General features: G+C 37.2%; 1 long non-coding RNA gene across 2 annotated transcripts in view; it reads left to right on the top strand.

Moving 5' to 3' along the window:
- Positions 1 to 2758: 2758 nt before the first annotated feature.
- Positions 2759 to 17725, top strand: part of LOC106037811 (uncharacterized) — a 44411-nt gene continuing 29444 nt past the window's right edge. For both annotated transcript variants that reach the window (XR_010832927.1, XR_010832926.1), the window contains exons 1-3: positions 2759 to 2857; positions 12897 to 13031; positions 14569 to 15625. This is a non-coding gene — a long non-coding RNA (uncharacterized lncRNA). The remainder of the gene's footprint in view (positions 2858 to 12896; positions 13032 to 14568; positions 15626 to 17725) is intronic.

Raw genomic sequence — 17725 nt, forward strand, 5'->3', positions numbered from 1 at the left:
GGGAGAGATTATTTCTGTGCTCACATGGATTACAGTAAAATGGGATTCAAAGGCATGTCAGAGAAAAAAACACACATGAATTATTGGGTATCCACCACATACTGAAGAAGGAAGACCAAAGACTGTAGGTTGCTCCTGTAGCTGCTTAGGATGAGAGAGTGTCTGGAGGACCACAGAAGAGGGTGCATTAAAAAGTCATAGGAAAAAGCAGAAACTGAGCCATCAGGTCAGCAGTAACTAGTACGAGTAGAAAGGCAGTACATACCCTCTAATCACACTGATTGTGAAGGAGACACTAGCATGCAGAGAGCAATTGCAGAGGGATGTTCACAAAATCATATCTGACCGCTCTGAGACTTGGACAGGGAGAACAGATATTAGTGATCTGCACTGCAGCTAAAACACTGCAATGCAGGCAGGAGAATTGTTTTACCCTTAAGATCCAGCAAGTATTACAAATACAATTGTGTGTATAGTATGACCTGAGAGATGGTAACACACTGGTTCCATTGCTGCCTAAAAATTCAGATTTGTCTAAGGGAGTATTCAGATGTTAACATCAATCACTCGGTTTCTAAATGCCTGGAGGAAAACTAGTAGAGGTGTAATGAGAACCCCACAAGATGACGCTTTGGAAAACATCAATCTATTTCACCAAATTCCAAGGTAACTTTCCACCCCAAATGGGATTACTGTAATAAAGAAGGGGAAGATTATCCCATCCCAGAACACTACCATTTCCCTCTCTGAATGCCTTTGCAGCTGATGAGATGTAAACTGAACAAAAGAAGAACCTGAAGTTTTGATTTTCATCAGATTTTACTTGACAAACCAGCATAAGGAGCCCTGTAGCCTAACAGATTGAGATTTTGGATACTTCTGTGCTAGTCCTCCTGATAACTGTTAGTGTGCTTTAATTTTCAGCTGGAAGTTCTTCACCTTCCACATGAAAGTCCTTCGTCTGATAATGTAAGCTGTTATCAGCAGCTATATGTTACTCTTTGAATAAGAGAATAGATTTTTCTAGTAGGACTTTGGGGATTCTAGTCTTCTGCATTTGGGAAAAGGATCTGGCCTCATCTTAAGGCCCCATTTCTTTGACTCTGTGGTGATCTTTATTATCAGGGCAAGTGAAGGCACAAAGAAATGTGTTTGTAAAAAGTTATATAGTGATGATATGTTTGCTTTTTATTAACACCATTTTCTATTCAGAAATATTTCAAATCCAGAGAGACTCAGTGTATCATTACAAGCTCTGAATCACAGCTTTTTGGATGTGGAAGGCCAACAAAGGTGAATATATTATGTAAGGCAATTAGCTACAAACTATTCTGTGTTAAAAAAAACTTTCTTGTATTTAAAGCAAATTTAAATCAACTGTCTCAGATAAATCCACATAGTTTTTATAGTTCAGTGGAAAAAGATAATTGCTTTTCACAGGGAGTCATCCTAATATTTTTTCTGTTTGATACCTCAGTCTGCGAAGAACCAGCTGAATTATGCTATTTCTGAAAATATCTAAGGACGATGGGCTGTTTTTTATAGGTCACAACAAATAATTTATATTCAATACTTCTGCTTTGGTTTGTCTCTACCTCCACCAGCACTTTCAGAGCCAGCAAATGAGCTGTGAATAGATGCTCCTCTGGCCCCAATATCTGAAGGAGCAGCAAGCTGTAAATTGTCACGGCTGCATGTATTCTTAGACATTCACATTTGTTGCTTGCATTGTTATTTTGCCTGCCCCTGAAAACCTGACCTGATTATATGTACAAGAGTAGATCTCTGTCTATAGCCTATTGCTATTCAGCTAATGATTTAACCACACATAATTTTTGTTTAGCTTTATTGTTCACTAATAAATATTTTATTGTTCATAAAAATCCATGGTCTGAAACCTGTTACTAAGCCTGACTTACCTGCATTGATTAGCAACGATTTTACATTAAAAAAAAAAAGGAAGAAGAAGAAAAGAAAAGATCACCAGTGTATTTATTGCATGGATACTTAAGGATATGCTGATTATAGATACACAATCAGTTGTAATTGTTACATAGATGCTTAAATTGGTTATTCTGTCAGGCTAGTATAAAGATCTACATTTACTTCTCAACTTTTAGGTCAATCCTTAATCAGTCATTTTTAAGTGACCAGCCCTTTTCTGCAAGTGGGGTACCATAGAACAGCTAGAAAGTATCCTGCTCCTTTGAATAGCCTGCATCAGTGCTTCTCAGGGGGAGTCTGGAACTCTGACGAAAATATAAGCAAGAAAATTGGAGAAATCCTACAAAAGACTTTGGAATATAATACATTTAAAAAATCAGCATGGATTTCTGCAGTAAAACTAAACCCAAGAATATATGACTGATCCTGCACCCTTCACCCCTTGTTGGTGAAGTCTGTGGGGATTCATCTCAGATATTTTAAATGGAAAAAAATGAAACTGTAAAAACAACAGCAATTTGGTTTTTGATTTAAAACAGGCATTTGTACGTGCTGTTTTTCTTTTCTCCAACAACAACAAAAAAATAAAATGAATATTTTATAGTTAAAATGCATTTATGTGTAAAGAACCACAAAGTTATTTCCTCATTGCAATGACTATAATTGTATTGCTTCAGATAACCCACAGACGTCTCTATAGGACAGAGAACTATTCAGTACCATGTGAATTCAATCCTTTTCAGAATAATCACAGCTGGTGGATAGGGAATAAATTACTGAATGAAGGTTTGCAAAACCCTGCCCTATACTGACACAGCAATTTCAGCTATTCATGGGGTTAGTTCTGGGAGTCTCTTTATCAAGTAAGATATTTGATCTGGAAAGACTTTTCAACAATCCTGTTTTTAAGAGTGTAAGTGTGCTTCTTGTTTCACTTTTGAGGTATATTTAAGGCCTATGTCTTTAATGCTGACTTTATGAAGACTAAGAATCTGTATGTGATGAACTTCAGGGTTGAAGGTTGATCCCTACAATTAGATGTTTTGCTCAAATAGGTGGATTTAAAATATACTTGCTGTTTACATGCAAGTAGTTCTCTGGAAATATTGTCTGTGAGAGAACTATACCTGTTTGAGTCTATTGCCATGTGAGATAAGTAAAAAACAAACTTGTATTTTTAGTTTATTAGTAAAAGTAGTATCTAATACTGATAATGCCTGTGTAGACTGGAGAATTAAAAGGACTAAAGCCAAGAGCTTTAGCTGTTTCCATTCTTCAGGTTCTACAGAATTAATATGTCCTCCCTTCTGCCCTGATATATTAGTTTTACATGAGTTGAATGCCTCTGAAAATTAGCCATCAAAATAAAACATAACACTTTGTATTTCATATTATTTTTAATTACTGGGTATGCTATACTTGGCTGTAATCAGGTGCGAAGCAGGTCCTGAAACCTTATGGCTAATATCTAAGAAAAGGCCTATGGAAAAATATTGAAGGACAACTTGATTTCTCAGCAGCTATCATCTACAGGCATTGTATTTTGAACCCAACTCTGCGGGTGTGCCAAGAACAGGTCAATTTCCAGAGCTCTAATGTGCTATCCTACCTATGGCTGAGCTGGACTTTCGGCTGTATCTCCCCCTCTGCTGCACTGGGTGGGCTTTGGGAGGGAAATGGCAAAGGTGTAAACAACAGTGTTGTGCAACCGAGTGGTGGACCCAGCCACGACCCTCTTGCAGAGGCTTTGTCTAGCTGGATAAAGCAGAGGCAGGGGGGAAACACAGGAGGAGGGGGGAGGAAAAAAAAAAAAAGGTTAAGAAATGTTGAACCAAGGTATATGTGAACAATACTTTAGGAATAATGCTTAAAAAGGCAAAAATGTACCGTAGATGGTATAAGTGTATTTCATTTATTTGTGTTGTAGCGTTTTATGCTACTTCTCTGGCAGGCGTCCAGTAATTCTGTGAGTCTTAGAGAAAGGCTGACAGAAAGATGATGCTGTGGGGATTTCAATCTTACTGATTTATAGTCTTGGTTATGCTGCTTGGTTAGTGGATCTTTATTTCTTACAAATGACAAGTTGCAGAAGCAAGTAATATTTTTGTCTGAATTTCAACCTTGATTTAGAATGCATGCTCACTTAGTATTTTGTGGCTGTTAATGTTTTAATTGTCAGTACTTTAAAAATAAACAATAACAACGGAGAAATAGAACAACAAAGCAAACAAAGAAAAGCAGGGGTTCTGTGCGATGGATCCCATTTAGGAGGTACTAGCCTGGGGAGACACCCAGACCACACCACAGCTAGCTTGTCGGTCAGGGAAAGTGCTGCCCTTGCCACCTAGCCCAGACAGCATGGACAAAGGCTCCAAACGATGTTGCCCCTCCTGGGCTAGAGTCCAGACTGCAAACAGCCCTAATAAGCAAAAAGTGGTGTACTGTTGTTAGTTACGCATAGACAGATGTGAATTTAATTTAGGGGTTTCTTGCACTCAAAAGAGGAACTTAAAATTTCCTTTTCTCAGGAAATAAAGTAGTATTGTTTTGCAATTAGACCCATGAATTGCTTTCTTAGCTTCCTTCTCTGGATATTTCTTGCTTCTGAAGTTGGCATTGTAGGCTTAGCTGTCCCTTCCAGCTGAGGTCAGGTTGGTGCTGCAGTGTGGGTAAGAGGTGTTTGGACTGACACTTCTTGGTGCCCATCTGGCAGTGAAGGAGCAGTGTAGCAGAGCTTTTTTGGACTGAATCTCAGATTTGCTTTCCTCTTCCTCCTGTGCCAAATTAGGTACAGGACATGCTTCTTCCAATGCTTCATGAATGCAGTTTCCAAATGCCAATTAGCTACTAAAGAGAAGAATTTAATGCTCTTTTGTTCAGTCACTGGGTGGAGGAATCATCTCTTTTTCAGATGGGGAGAAATGAGATGATGTCTAGTAGGTTACACAGGGAGCCAAGGCTCTGAGGAGAAGGGGTAGATTTGCAGGAAGGCCTGCGTAAAGAAGGGTTTGGACCACTGATACATGTCATTGTTCTTATTCACTTGTATGAACATATTTGATGCACACTGAGTTAGAGACTTGGATTTCTCTTTGCAGCCCATCTTAGTGTTAATGAGCAAATAATTCTTACAGGGTGTTTACTGTATCCTATTTAAATAATCTTCTAATGCATGTAACTCAGTGCATTTACTGAGCCAATAAAGATCATCCTCTTTATTGAAAATCACTGAGTTTAATAACATCACAGAAAAATGCCAAGAATTTTGCTTATTACATTCCAAACTACCAGTCATTCAAAAGTTAGCCTTAGTCACAGGAAATGTGGTAAATAGTAATATAAGGAAAAATATGACTGATTATGTCACACTCCGTGTTATTTGCAGGCTAAGTGCCTGATTGAATTTCCAACGGGGCTAACGAAAATATTTGTTTGACTTCAATTAAAGTTTCATCAGGCTCTCAAGCCACCAAGCAAATTAAACTATGTGGAAGGAGTATGTTAATGTGAATGGGCAATCTCTTGCTTAAACTTCTGAAGTTTAAAGCCTGAAAAAAGACAGAGGTTACTAAATCATTCTGATAGACAGAAGCCAAAATAATCTGTCAGAATTTATTGTTTTTCCAGATAACTAATAGTGATAAATAGAAAAGTTTGAACTGGTCTCAGTAGAAAAAAAAATCTGTAAGAAATATATCTCCTTACTTTTCAAATTACAAATTATGACAACCTGTTAGCATAAAAGATCTATGTACATCATTGCAGTAATTCACAGAGTATCTGCAGTGATAGAGCAAGTTTCTTATCAAAACTGATATTAAGGATCTACTGTTTTTATAGCAACATTGTCACTATGGGTCTTTTTGGTCTGAATATTCTGTGTAGTTTTATATATATTGCAATGTATAAGCTATTATGAGATGGCTGAAAAAAACGCATTATTATTTTGAAACCATGCAACCCCCAGGAAGTAAACACTATACTAACCTTTTCAATTAACTTATTTTTTTAATCCCAAACTGAATGTATCACTTCATTTTTAAGTAGAAGAGAGTCTAAAGACTCTTCTCCAAATCTGAAACATAAAGGGGCTATACCAAGGACAAGATTATTGATTTTTGTGCAACCTTATGAATTTATGAGAATGCTTTTACGTATTTTTCAGTTAAAAACATGGGGAGGAAAAAGGCTTAATCAGAATTTTTGTGCAAGTGTTTTTTGCAAAGCTACATCTCCATCTGGCATTTTTGATCTGGATTTTTCTTAACTTCTACATTTGGGAGGATAATTAATTAATTTATTTTGACAGCAGAATATTCCCCCTAATCTACCATATTTCCAAATTATACCAGACATATGGCTTCTGTGTCATCAGCTCTTGATGCCTGTTCTTGGTTACTTGAGCTGGAATGGGGTCTCAAAAACCTCTTCTAATCTTTCCAGAAGGTACAGCTTTGGGACCCATGCCAGTACCTGGCAGCACAGTGCTGATTAAATCAGATGAACTCTATACTGAAACTAACAAAACCAAGACACCAGTGAGGAGGGCGAAGCAGGTAGTCACCTTCTGTAGTCCAGTTTCCACCTGCTCCCACCTTGGGTTTTCTGTTCCGATTCCATGGAGACGAAGACTTCCTGACAGCTGCAGAACGCTTACTTTCTATATTAGAAAAGGTTTTCATAGTAACTATGTTTGTAAGACTGGACTACGCAAGTGAGGAACACTAACTAATTGCCTCTGAAGACAACTGAGAAAGCTTTTAGCAAGTAAGATTTTTCTTCCATAGGTAGGCTTAGCACCCTTTTCACTCATGTGCAGAGACTGACATGAGGAGAGCCTTACTGTAAAGGATTCTGTATGACCCAAAGACTTGTGTGTATGGCTTACTTTGAATTAATTTCCCAAATGCACTGCTTATCATGAGGTGTTCTCAATAGAAACCTTCTTAAGCCTTGTCTTAGCACTTCTTGATTCCTGTGTGCACAAATGCATTGACAACATGAGTCAGTGCCATGTGTCTCACTTGTTCTGAAACTCTTCTCTTTTATCTGTCTTTTACCCAACTATATTAATAGTGGTGGAGATGCTACTTAATGTGTTTCTGTACTCAAATTCTATGTAATTTTTTGCCTCTGTACTAAAGTGAATAATTGGCCTTTTTTTAATCTATAATGCCCAACAATATGTTCCATTGTTAAATGTCTGTGTTAGTCTCCAAAAGCTAATTAACCCACTAGTGAACTCTTTGAGGAAATTAAGGCTGCAAGGCATTTCTTCAACCTTGACAGAACGCTGAGAAGTAGCATTTGGGTAACCATTCATGTATAACTGATGCAAAAGTTATATACTTGAGTATCTAGAGGAGACACGTCTGCCTATTTCAGCTTGAAAGACATGAAATAATTTCATTTCTTGGATCCGCTCAGGCTGGCAACATTTCATATTAACTCATTAGATTTAGTCTTTGGAATTTCCAAAGGATGAACAATAATGCAGTGACATTTACTGGAGGACTGGGAAATCCAGGTATCCTGCATCAAGAGGTGAAAGGATATTAAAGGAAAGTTAGACTTTCCTCACAGGTTTACACCTTCATAGGTTTAAGTCACCACCTCTTTTGTAATTAAGTGTGAATACCTAATTATAGCATGTTTCAGAGGTGTGTGATCTTCATGAAATAATTTAGAGGCTCGATTTTTTTCATTAGTATCTTGTCATTTTCAGAAATAACAGTTCATTAAAGTTCAGTAGAATGATCTAATCTATCATTTTGCAAAACGATGACTATTTTGATAGCTTTGGGCATTAATTGTGTTTGTGATGTCCTTTCATTTACCAGTAACAAGAAACTATTCCGTTGGTCTGTGGACTTTTCACATGGAGTCACCATGCAACTTCTACTAGAACGAGTGCACAATGGGTGCTCTGTGAACAATATGTGATTACTGTTTAGAGTGCTCGAAGGAATCTAGCTCAAAGATCAGTCTTCAAGCAATTAATTGTTGTGTGCATGCAAGAAGGACTTGAGGGGTTATGTCACTTTTTTCATCTGAAATAGTCAAACTAACAGGAAAACAAGCTGCAGATTGAAAATTTTTTTGACGATCTGTTTAAATATTAGTTATGCAGGTATGTACACCATCCAAGGGCATATGAGTGTAGTTCACTGTGAAATGTGTGACTTCAGTTCATGATGTTCATGACTACTTAATTTCAGAATAATTGCAAATGTGTTGTTTCCTCTCTGCCTCCTCCAATTAATCAATCCTTAGCATGTTTGTTGAGAAAGCTTATTGGGAAAATACCAGAATCTCCTCTAGGTTTTCCCATGTTCAGGAAAGTCGATGGTAGCATATCACAGGATGTCTTTCGGCTTCAGTGATTAAATTTAGAATTCCTGAAGTAATTGCTTTCGTTTCTGCTTTAAAGGCCAGAGTAAAAATAAGCAATGAAACCTCTCTTCTATTTACATAAACAACAGATGATCAGGCATAGGAGTACTCTTGACGGTACAACCCTAATGAATTTACAAAACCAGTGTTTTTGAAGTATTCCACTGAGCAATTTTAAAGATGAAGTAAATTTCAAGGATTTGTGTAAACCTGTTTTAATGCTGATCTGTGACTTTTAAATTCATGAGATCTGGAACAAACTTACCCAGCACTTGGTAATCATAGTTTTCAACAAATAAGCTTACATAGGAACATAGCAAATGTAGGTGAAAATAAGACCTCTCATGACATGAAACCTATTCAGAAAGGTTAAACTATCTTAAATTGTCCTGTTTTTGTTATTGTCTAGGGACGTATACCTGGGCAGTCACAGCAGAACTGCTGAAGTTTCTGTGCCCTGAGGAACGTGGAAAATGTACAGTAAAGCTAAGAATAAAACAGTGTTTCTCCATGTTCAGTCCACCCTCCTATTGCATTCACTGGATAACTATTATTACAAACTGTTGTGGATAAACTGTTATTTTTCCTTCCTGAATTCAGTATCCTTAAGAGAAATTAATAAACTTGATAAATCCCCTGCTGTCCCTGCCCCCCCCCCCCCCCCCCCCCCCCCCCGGAAAGGGGTGGGGTGGGAGACAGGACCCAGCAAACCAACCCAAACTCCAGTAACACTTACCCCTGTCCCTGTGTGTTAATGCTATTTGAGGGTTGGCTGTCCGTATACCTAAAGTTCAAACCACAGATGCTCAGTTCAATTTCTGGAGAAACCACAGCAAACTTTGTACAGTGAACTTCTTGTATGGCATTAGGGCTTCATGCTATTTCTGTTATTTGGCAGGATTAGTTCTATGGGATTGCTGTTTCCTTCATATTGTATTTTCCACATTCTTGCTGACTATACACATAGATGTCTGCGTGCTCTCTCTCTCTCTCTCTCTCTCTCTCTCTCTCTCTCTCACATAAAAATAGAAAATGTCCTCCATGAGTTTTAAAATAAATAATACTTTAAAACAAGTTAGAGTTGTCAAAATATATGGAACTTGCTTCAGCTGACATAAATTGTGGTTTAGCTTATAAACAGTGAGGCAACTGAGTTGGCATATCTTTATCTAATCTGAAATACGCTTATTAAGCATGGGAGAGGAGATAATTGTTGCTATGGGGTCAGAAGGTCTTTAGGAGAGAAAGGGGCAGCAGAGCTGTCAGTGAAAAGAAGAATGGCTCCAGTCTTTTGTGTTTGGGTAAACTCTTTTCCATGATATATGTACTCTAGCAATGGAAACAAGGGTATCCAAATCTGCCCATTATGGTTAGCAAATGCATAGCTTGTTTGCAATTTTTTTAAATCACTAGATGGAGGTATTATAAATGAAACAATTTGGTATAAATGCTAGTTTCTTATTAAACTTACACCTTGTTTCTGGTAGCAAAATATACTATAGTTACAATGAAAACGTAAGTTCCTACTATTTCTTAATTGATAAATTATATAGATTGTGTTACTGTGTATGAAACCTTTACCTTCCATATGGATTTCATAGCCAACGACAATACAATTGCACATATATAAGAAGCTAATGTAATTTTGATAGTTTCGTAAAATTAAGAAAAATGCTAATTATATTTAATTGCAACAGCCATGTAAATACAAAGTTCTGATATAACAGCAACCTAGCATTTTCGAGCAGTAGGAATTGTGTATAAAACATAATCAGAGGCATAAAGGTGACATGTTACGTCTCGGAACGGAATCTTGTTACTTGATACTGTTAGTTGGTTCAAATGGGTACGCAAACCTCCAGGAAGTACACCACTGGTGAGTCACTACTGCAGTGGAGAATGGTGATTGCCTGCTGAAGGGTACCTGGCAGCTGAATTGCTTTAATATGTGTGGTGTCTGTGTGGTGGTGTTGTTGCTGCTGTTTGTTTTATAAATCACAGCAAGTCTCATGGAATTTTCTGTTTGTCTTGTGACAAGGGTGAACCCAGGTATCAGTGAACGTTTTGGTCCCTGGCATCCTGCAATCAGTGCACATCACAGAAGCGATCCCTGTTGAGAAAATGACTCATGCTACTTAGTTTTGCCTCACATTTTAACATGGTTTTAGTCACCCCTTCCAGTTACAATTATATAAATATATATATATATTTTTTCTGAGAATTCTTCTTCACACTTCTATAGCCAAAAGGTATACTAGTTGCCTTGCTTTACATGGAGAGGGGCAAGCGGTGAAATCCTATGGAGCAAAACTACCTTTATACTCAGCATAACTAGGATTTTCATGCAAATTCCTATCTGCAAAGAACATACATGCTAATTTTGCACAGAGTGCAGCAACATAGAAAGTTTCTGTAGGACAAAACAAAGTTTAAAGATATCAGAGTGGTTTAATTTAGACATATTTTTCATGTGCTCATATCCTTTACAAAAAATCTTGCAAAACAAATCTTTAGCAAATCCCGCCCCCCCCCCCCCCACCCCCCAACGAGGAAACAGATTTTGAGGGGACAGAGTAAAAGGGCAGAGGCCTGGCCCAGTCCCAGTTGTACTGCATAGATGGAAAGCTAGAGAGAAAAATAAGGTCCTTGCTGGATTACATTTCCAATGGCTAACACTTTTACATCTGGAGCCAGATTATCAAGTCAGATTTCAGTCCCGGGAGAGTTTTTGCCCACAAAGCCCACCCACTCACAAGAACGGCTTCGAATGTAAAAGCCAACTGAAATCTCAAGCTGTCAGTGGTACATAAAGCAACCTGTAGGTCTTCCCTTCATCTGCGATTCTAATCTGCAATGTAAAATTGACCCTTCAGCTACACTCATGCACTTAGAATGTTGTTTTATCTGACGCTCTGTGCTATAGCATGAACAGAAGTTAAACAAACCTATGGGTTATTTTACTACTTTATCCATACAGAAATAGCAAACCATTACTTTTTTTTAAGTACAGAAGCAGTACCCTGGCTTTCTATTCATATTTGCAATAAAATTAGAAATACTTTTCTGGAAAGAGCTTGAAAAGATATTAATTTTAAGAGATTATAGGACAGCTCTGGTCTTCTTCAACAGGAGACAGAATAATAAACAGACATAACTCCCCTTTCACAAATGCACTCACTGGCTATCATTTTTAAACTCTGTTGATGGAGCAATTCCTATTCTATTTCCAGCATCCCAAAGAGCAATGACGTACAGCACTCACTACAGTGCTCCTCACATCAGGAATAAAAGGAATAAGAGCAAATAAGTGAGCATGGATAGACTTTCCATTGCTCCCATTTTCTAAAGAAAATCATTTTTCTCTCTTATGATCTGCCCCTGCACACAGCTGATAGATGAATTCTTCCCCACACTTTAGCTGAACCATCTGTGTTAGTAAGGTTTGCAAGAGAGCCCTGTTCAGCCACTAAGTAATAGTGCTGGCCAAAAAAATATGCTTGGCTTTCATGAAATATTTTTTATCTAACTTCTCTATTTCTATTAGCTCTTGGAGCATCACATTTTGTACTCTGTAAGCTGTATAAACTATTTCAGCTCTAAGAGTTATTGAAGACCTGTCAAAGACTTGACTTTGAATAAGGAATTAGATTTTTCAACGTTTCTGAATTTTCTGTACTCTGCAGGGATTCTAGAAGAACTAGATAATTGTATTGTAAAACTCTAAACGTTTCATTTTGGACTATGCATGAGTATTTTATGTTACATATTTTCAGTGTATCCAAATTATTTGCTATGCTTTTAATGCTATGTTTTCTTTTCAAAAGAACTTAAAATTTGAACATTGAGCTGATAATTAGAATGTTCCTTTCAGGGCACTAAACACATTTTTGTCTGGCATGCTTTACAGTGAGTCCACTGTATATGACATTGTCTCAGTACAAGGCTCACCCTGTCTTGTCTTCCTGATTAATTAGAAACAGATTGTAGCCAGAGTTTTGACTGGTGGAAAGTGATTGTTACACAGCCAGGGACAAATGATTTTCCCACAGAGTCATTCCAGCATTCTAAAGCCAAGTTTAAAAATATCACGGCATTTTAATATTTACATTCATCATTGAAAAAAAATGAACACATGGAAGAGACTGTAAGATATGGTATAACAACAGCCATTGTTCACTTTATGGCACTGTACAGAAGCTGATCTAATTCTTCAGTTGTTACAGCTGGCAAACAACCAGTCTCAGGGCCAAACTCTTGCAGCATCTGTGTATAACCATCCAGTACAAAATTGGCAGTGCAATACAGTTATATAGGCAGGAAACTGTTTATGCCCTGTTATTTTCTATATGGTTTCCTATATAATGCTTGGGATCATAATTTTAGAAGCTCCTCTCAGAACCACACTGGGGGGGGGGGGGGAACAGCCTCCCCACATCTGTCTTTTCGTTGTTTATACATTCAGTCCCTCCCCATGAGAAGAAAAATTTGTAAGAGTGTTTCATTTTTGTATTACTTCCTCTTGTTTTTATTTCTGTTTGTGTTTATATTTATTTATACAGAGGCGGAAGAAATGTTCTTAGCTTTCTTCAGCGCTAGGAGCAATCCTTCCATCCTGGGAGCAGTTATCCTGCATCCAAGAGGAGCTTCACTTCTACTTTTTCCTCCTGGAAGGAGACTGTGGCCTGATCTTCATGGTGAGTTGCATGGAGACAGAGTAAAGCTTTTGATTAGATCATTCTTTTCTTCCTAGATTTACAAGGAAAACTTTTAGATTTTTCTGGCTATAGATCCAGAAGCCCTAGAGATAAGGAAAAAACTTGTATTAAACACACCAGGTTACTTATGTGACCATCATCAGGTCTGTAGGCTTCATCTAAACTCCAGAGCAGATGTGTCCCCTGAGTCCTGCTGCCTTGGTTCCTGGGCTGCCTGTTAATGAGGGTACAGAACTGCACCTTGATCCCTTTCCTTGCCTTTTCTGGGAAGCCAGGGCATACAGAGAACAAAGCGTGCTCTGCGGGTATTGTAACAACCAAGAGACGAGCCAACATCTGGAGTTAGGGGTACTCTGGGATCTCACAGGTTACACACGCCCATAGGAGCCCTTGTTTATTTTTCCTTCATAAGAGAAAAATACAAATTTCCCAGCAGTGTCTCAAACTACACTCAGATATATGTTCTGGCTGCTGGACACCAAGTGGACTAGGTCTGTAATATAAATGTTCAGCTGCAGGGAAAATTTCTCCTTGGTTGCTTAGACCAGATCAAATGGCCTATATCATTCAAGTTAGGTACCATAATTGCTAGGGAATGTTTATTAAAAATGTAATTGATATGCCTATTATGAGTAGAATTCAGGATGTGAATAATCTCATAATCTGCTCCATTTTCACTGCAGCTTCTTATGTTAAGTTTTTTTTGACCATTGCTTCAATCGCTACATTCTCAGGACAAAAACTCTTCACCAGGATTATACGTTTCATAAGAAATAATATAATTCTGAAGAGTCCTATAAAAGGGCAGTTTATTAAATGATTTTATAATTTCCTCCTTTTTAACCCCATTGCCTAACGTTTATTTAAAAGATAGTTGATATTATTTTTAAAAAGCTTTGAAAGGGGCAGATACATTCTTAGTTTGTTGTAGCATCTAATGCCCTGAAATTCATGGATATTTGTGTCTCGGTATGATAGCTATATATTGTAGTGGATCAGTCACAAATGGGGATATATAAGAAAAACAGAACACTAACGTGTTGTAGAACATAAAATAAAGACCTTTACTCCTGAAATTCCTCATACATGTCTAAAATATCAAGTGAGGTATTTCTGGGGCTGCATATCTTTGGTGTTTATTTGGACTAAAATTTTCCAGTGCAACTGAGAAATCTCTTACTACATATAAAAATAATTAAAAATATATGTATGTGGCACTTAACAGAGGTATATTTTGTTCTTTTAGTTTTAAAAACACTTTGTTTAAATACGTTGCAGTACTCTGGAGTAGATGCTTGTCAGTTAAATTAAAAGCATTTTGTAGCTGGCACTTGTGTTATGCTGACAAGCAGCTACAAAGAATAGTATGTTTGCACAGCAATTGCTGAAATTATTTGAGAAAGACTGCACCTTTCTCCATCAGGTAACAGAAACATCAACTTCATTTGAAAAAAAAAAAACACATCATGAAAGGAAGTTTATAAAGATATATTTCTATGTTTGACAATTTCATCAGGTTTTGGACCAAGTCCCTCGGCTGTACTCCTGGTGGAAAGATTACATCCTGTTCTGTGACTTTCAAATCTCAAATGCAGATGTGCCATTCCTTAGAAACATCACAGGAGTTATTTGCTCAGAGAGAATCAAATTTGTGTGAATTAAGTCAAACAGGACCATAAGTACGCATGATGAACCATATGTTTGCCTAAAGAAATGCTGAATCAAGTGAACGAATGTTTTCACAAATAAATAAATGTGTACACAAATGACATATCATACACATCATTAACAGAGATATTATGAATCCCTTCTAAAATCCAATCCCTTTTTCTATCCATAAACTGGAGAACCAACTTAATTAAACTGTAGTAAGTTACTTTCCACTGAAAATCAGTTATGAATACATCCTCCTGCCACAGGTTTCAGAAAAATGAGCCCTGAACTGTCACATAAGCCTTTGATTAGGAAAAGTAAATACACATACACACTAAAACTAAAACAGACTTAGCTTTTTTATAAGCTTTTATAGTCTCATCAAAAATACAGAAGCAACAGCTGGGAGTTTTAACATATGTCCTACTTACAGTGCACAGCTTCCATTCAACTGTAGAACAGATATAATTATGTTCATTAGGTTTTGTGAGATTTAATTAATATTTGTATAACTCTTTGATATACCTAGTTATAAATCAGAATTAAGGTCAGAAGTTTTAATTACTTCATCTTCTCTCATGGGTATCTTTCCATCTTAAGATATTTTCCTTCTATTCTGATGAGTATTTGAAATCTAAAAGATTAGGGGCTTCAGCACCTGTCTGCAGGATACCCTCTCTAGTTTCAGCTGATATCACAAATATCACACTCATTAAGCTACAAATGTGCCCAGTTTTACTTTAAAAGAGCAGATGTTTAAGAATTGGGACTTTCCAAGCTCCATGTGGCATTAGCCCAACAGTAAATTCTTTATCTACAACTGTGAAAGCATCATGTTCCTGGGAGAAGTTAGAGGACAAGGGAAGTCTGTGGAACGAAGCCTGAGATAGAAAGATGTAAAAATGATCATACATCTGTAGGTAAGTACATTTGCAAACTGGAAGGAAATATAATTACCACTTAGTCCCACAACTCATTTGTGTGTTAGCTTTTATCTGCTTCTAGGATTTGCTGTCATATTTTATACAAGTATATGCATTTTGGAGACTGGTTGTGTTCACATTCAGGTTGTTGTTAAGTACAGGAACATGACAGCAGCTGCATTAGGTCAAGTCAAAGATCCATATCAGTTAGCACTCTCTCACACTGCCTAGAGAAAGCAGATGTCCAGAAAATAATGCAAGACAGGGCAAGCATATTGGATACTTCCCTCTGAGAGCTTCTAGCCGCTTGCAATGCTGAGCCAGACATTTCTATGTGTTTAGTAATCCTTGATGGACATTTTCTTTTTCACCTTCAATGTGTCTGGTCAATTTCAGACAATGCAAAATTTCCCTGAACATTGGAGGCTGCAAAGATTGAACTACTGTCTCACTCTAACAGGTGAGACCCCTGTTTTACTTCGGTGGTAGAAGTAGAGGGGTTTAGACTTTAAATTACTCTAAGAAAGCACTTATCTGCTTCTACATCGAAAGCCATAAAATAATTATTTCTATGCAAAATTTACTGCACACAGAGAATGTACAAATAGATCAACAGTATTTTTTTCATACTTAGAATAGATATGTTATTTTGATTAGGAAGCATCTGCTATCTGTATGGTATACTGGATGCACTGGAACTTGATAATGTATTGCTGTAATAGCAATAGGTATCATCAGTGATGTATAGATACTATATGAAGGAAGAAAATTGGCATGGCTCTAAAGGTTGATGTATCAATTATGCATCATCCCTATGGATGGAAATTCCATTCCTATGTAAGAGAATATAATAACAGTGCAATGTGACCAGGGTGGGGATGGTGACCAGGAACCTTGCAGGACAAAGTAGCACACATGTTGAAGGCCTGAAAAGTCAGGCCAGGATTGCAGAATGTAAAGAATATCAAGAAGGAGAATGGAGAAAAAAACGTGTGAAAGCAAAAGAGCTAAATGAATTAATCTTTTGCACTGGTGCTTATGAAAAAAGGAAAAAGGAGCTTGAGGAAACTCTGACCAGAAGGGGATAAATTTGAGGAGTTTTCAGCTTGCGGTGTCCATAGAACTTAAGAATTAAATAGCAAAAGGAGTAGTAATATATTCTGACAATTAGGGAGGCCAAATAAAGTTGTCTGGCACGAGGCCCAAAATAGACAAAAGGAACACTGTTTCTCAGAATATATAACATAACTTTGGAACTCACTGTTGCCCCACTTAGTAAATGCAAAATCATTAATGGGTTCACAAGGTAATTATTACAGCGATAAAAGATACTCACTGAAGGCTATTAAGCAAAGTTGTATTGATGCAATCTCAAACTCAAGAAGTGTCTAAACCATAAATAGATGAGAGTTGGCAGTATGTACCACAAGAATCATCGCTCTACACTTGCACCATTTCCTAAGCATCTACTCATGACCATCACTGAAGACAAGATGGTGTGTTAGGTGGGTCTCTGGTCTGATACAGTTCAGCTGCTCTTGTGTTCCAGGTACTCCAGCAAGAGGTAGATGGTACCATCATTTTTGCAATTATATTCTTTATAATAAATTTGCTTTATTATAAAGAAAAAGAGGCTTCTTATATTTTTATCTCCAAGATTAATCTGTGCAAGAAACTTCACGTAAGAGAAGATACGTTTCCACTCTGATGGGCTCTGAATGTCATAATTTCTTTTAAAAATAAAGAATGTATTGTACGCAGAAAAAGAAAAAGGCAATTAAGAGAGTGATTATTTCTGTTTGTACAGTAGTTAAAAATTGCCACACAAATATTATTTGTGATCTTCATTCATACTGTGCTGGAAAGATACAGCTTTTACAACAAAGCAGATAAGTATGGAGTGAAATAGGAAACAGATTTTCTGGGAAAAAAGTCAATCTATATTATGTAAACTGTACTCTCTGATGAGATGAGCTTCTTTCTTCTTCCTCAGCCCTGTTTCGTTTTATAAGATTTTTTCAGTATCTGTAGTCAAAGGATGACTTTTTGTTTTATGCAAACAGTATGTATTCTAGTATGCAAGATGCACAAATATTG

Source organism: Anser cygnoides, chromosome 7, assembly GCF_040182565.1.
Source record: "Anser cygnoides isolate HZ-2024a breed goose chromosome 7, Taihu_goose_T2T_genome, whole genome shotgun sequence".
In the NCBI taxonomy this organism is placed as follows: domain Eukaryota; kingdom Metazoa; phylum Chordata; class Aves; order Anseriformes; family Anatidae; genus Anser; species Anser cygnoides.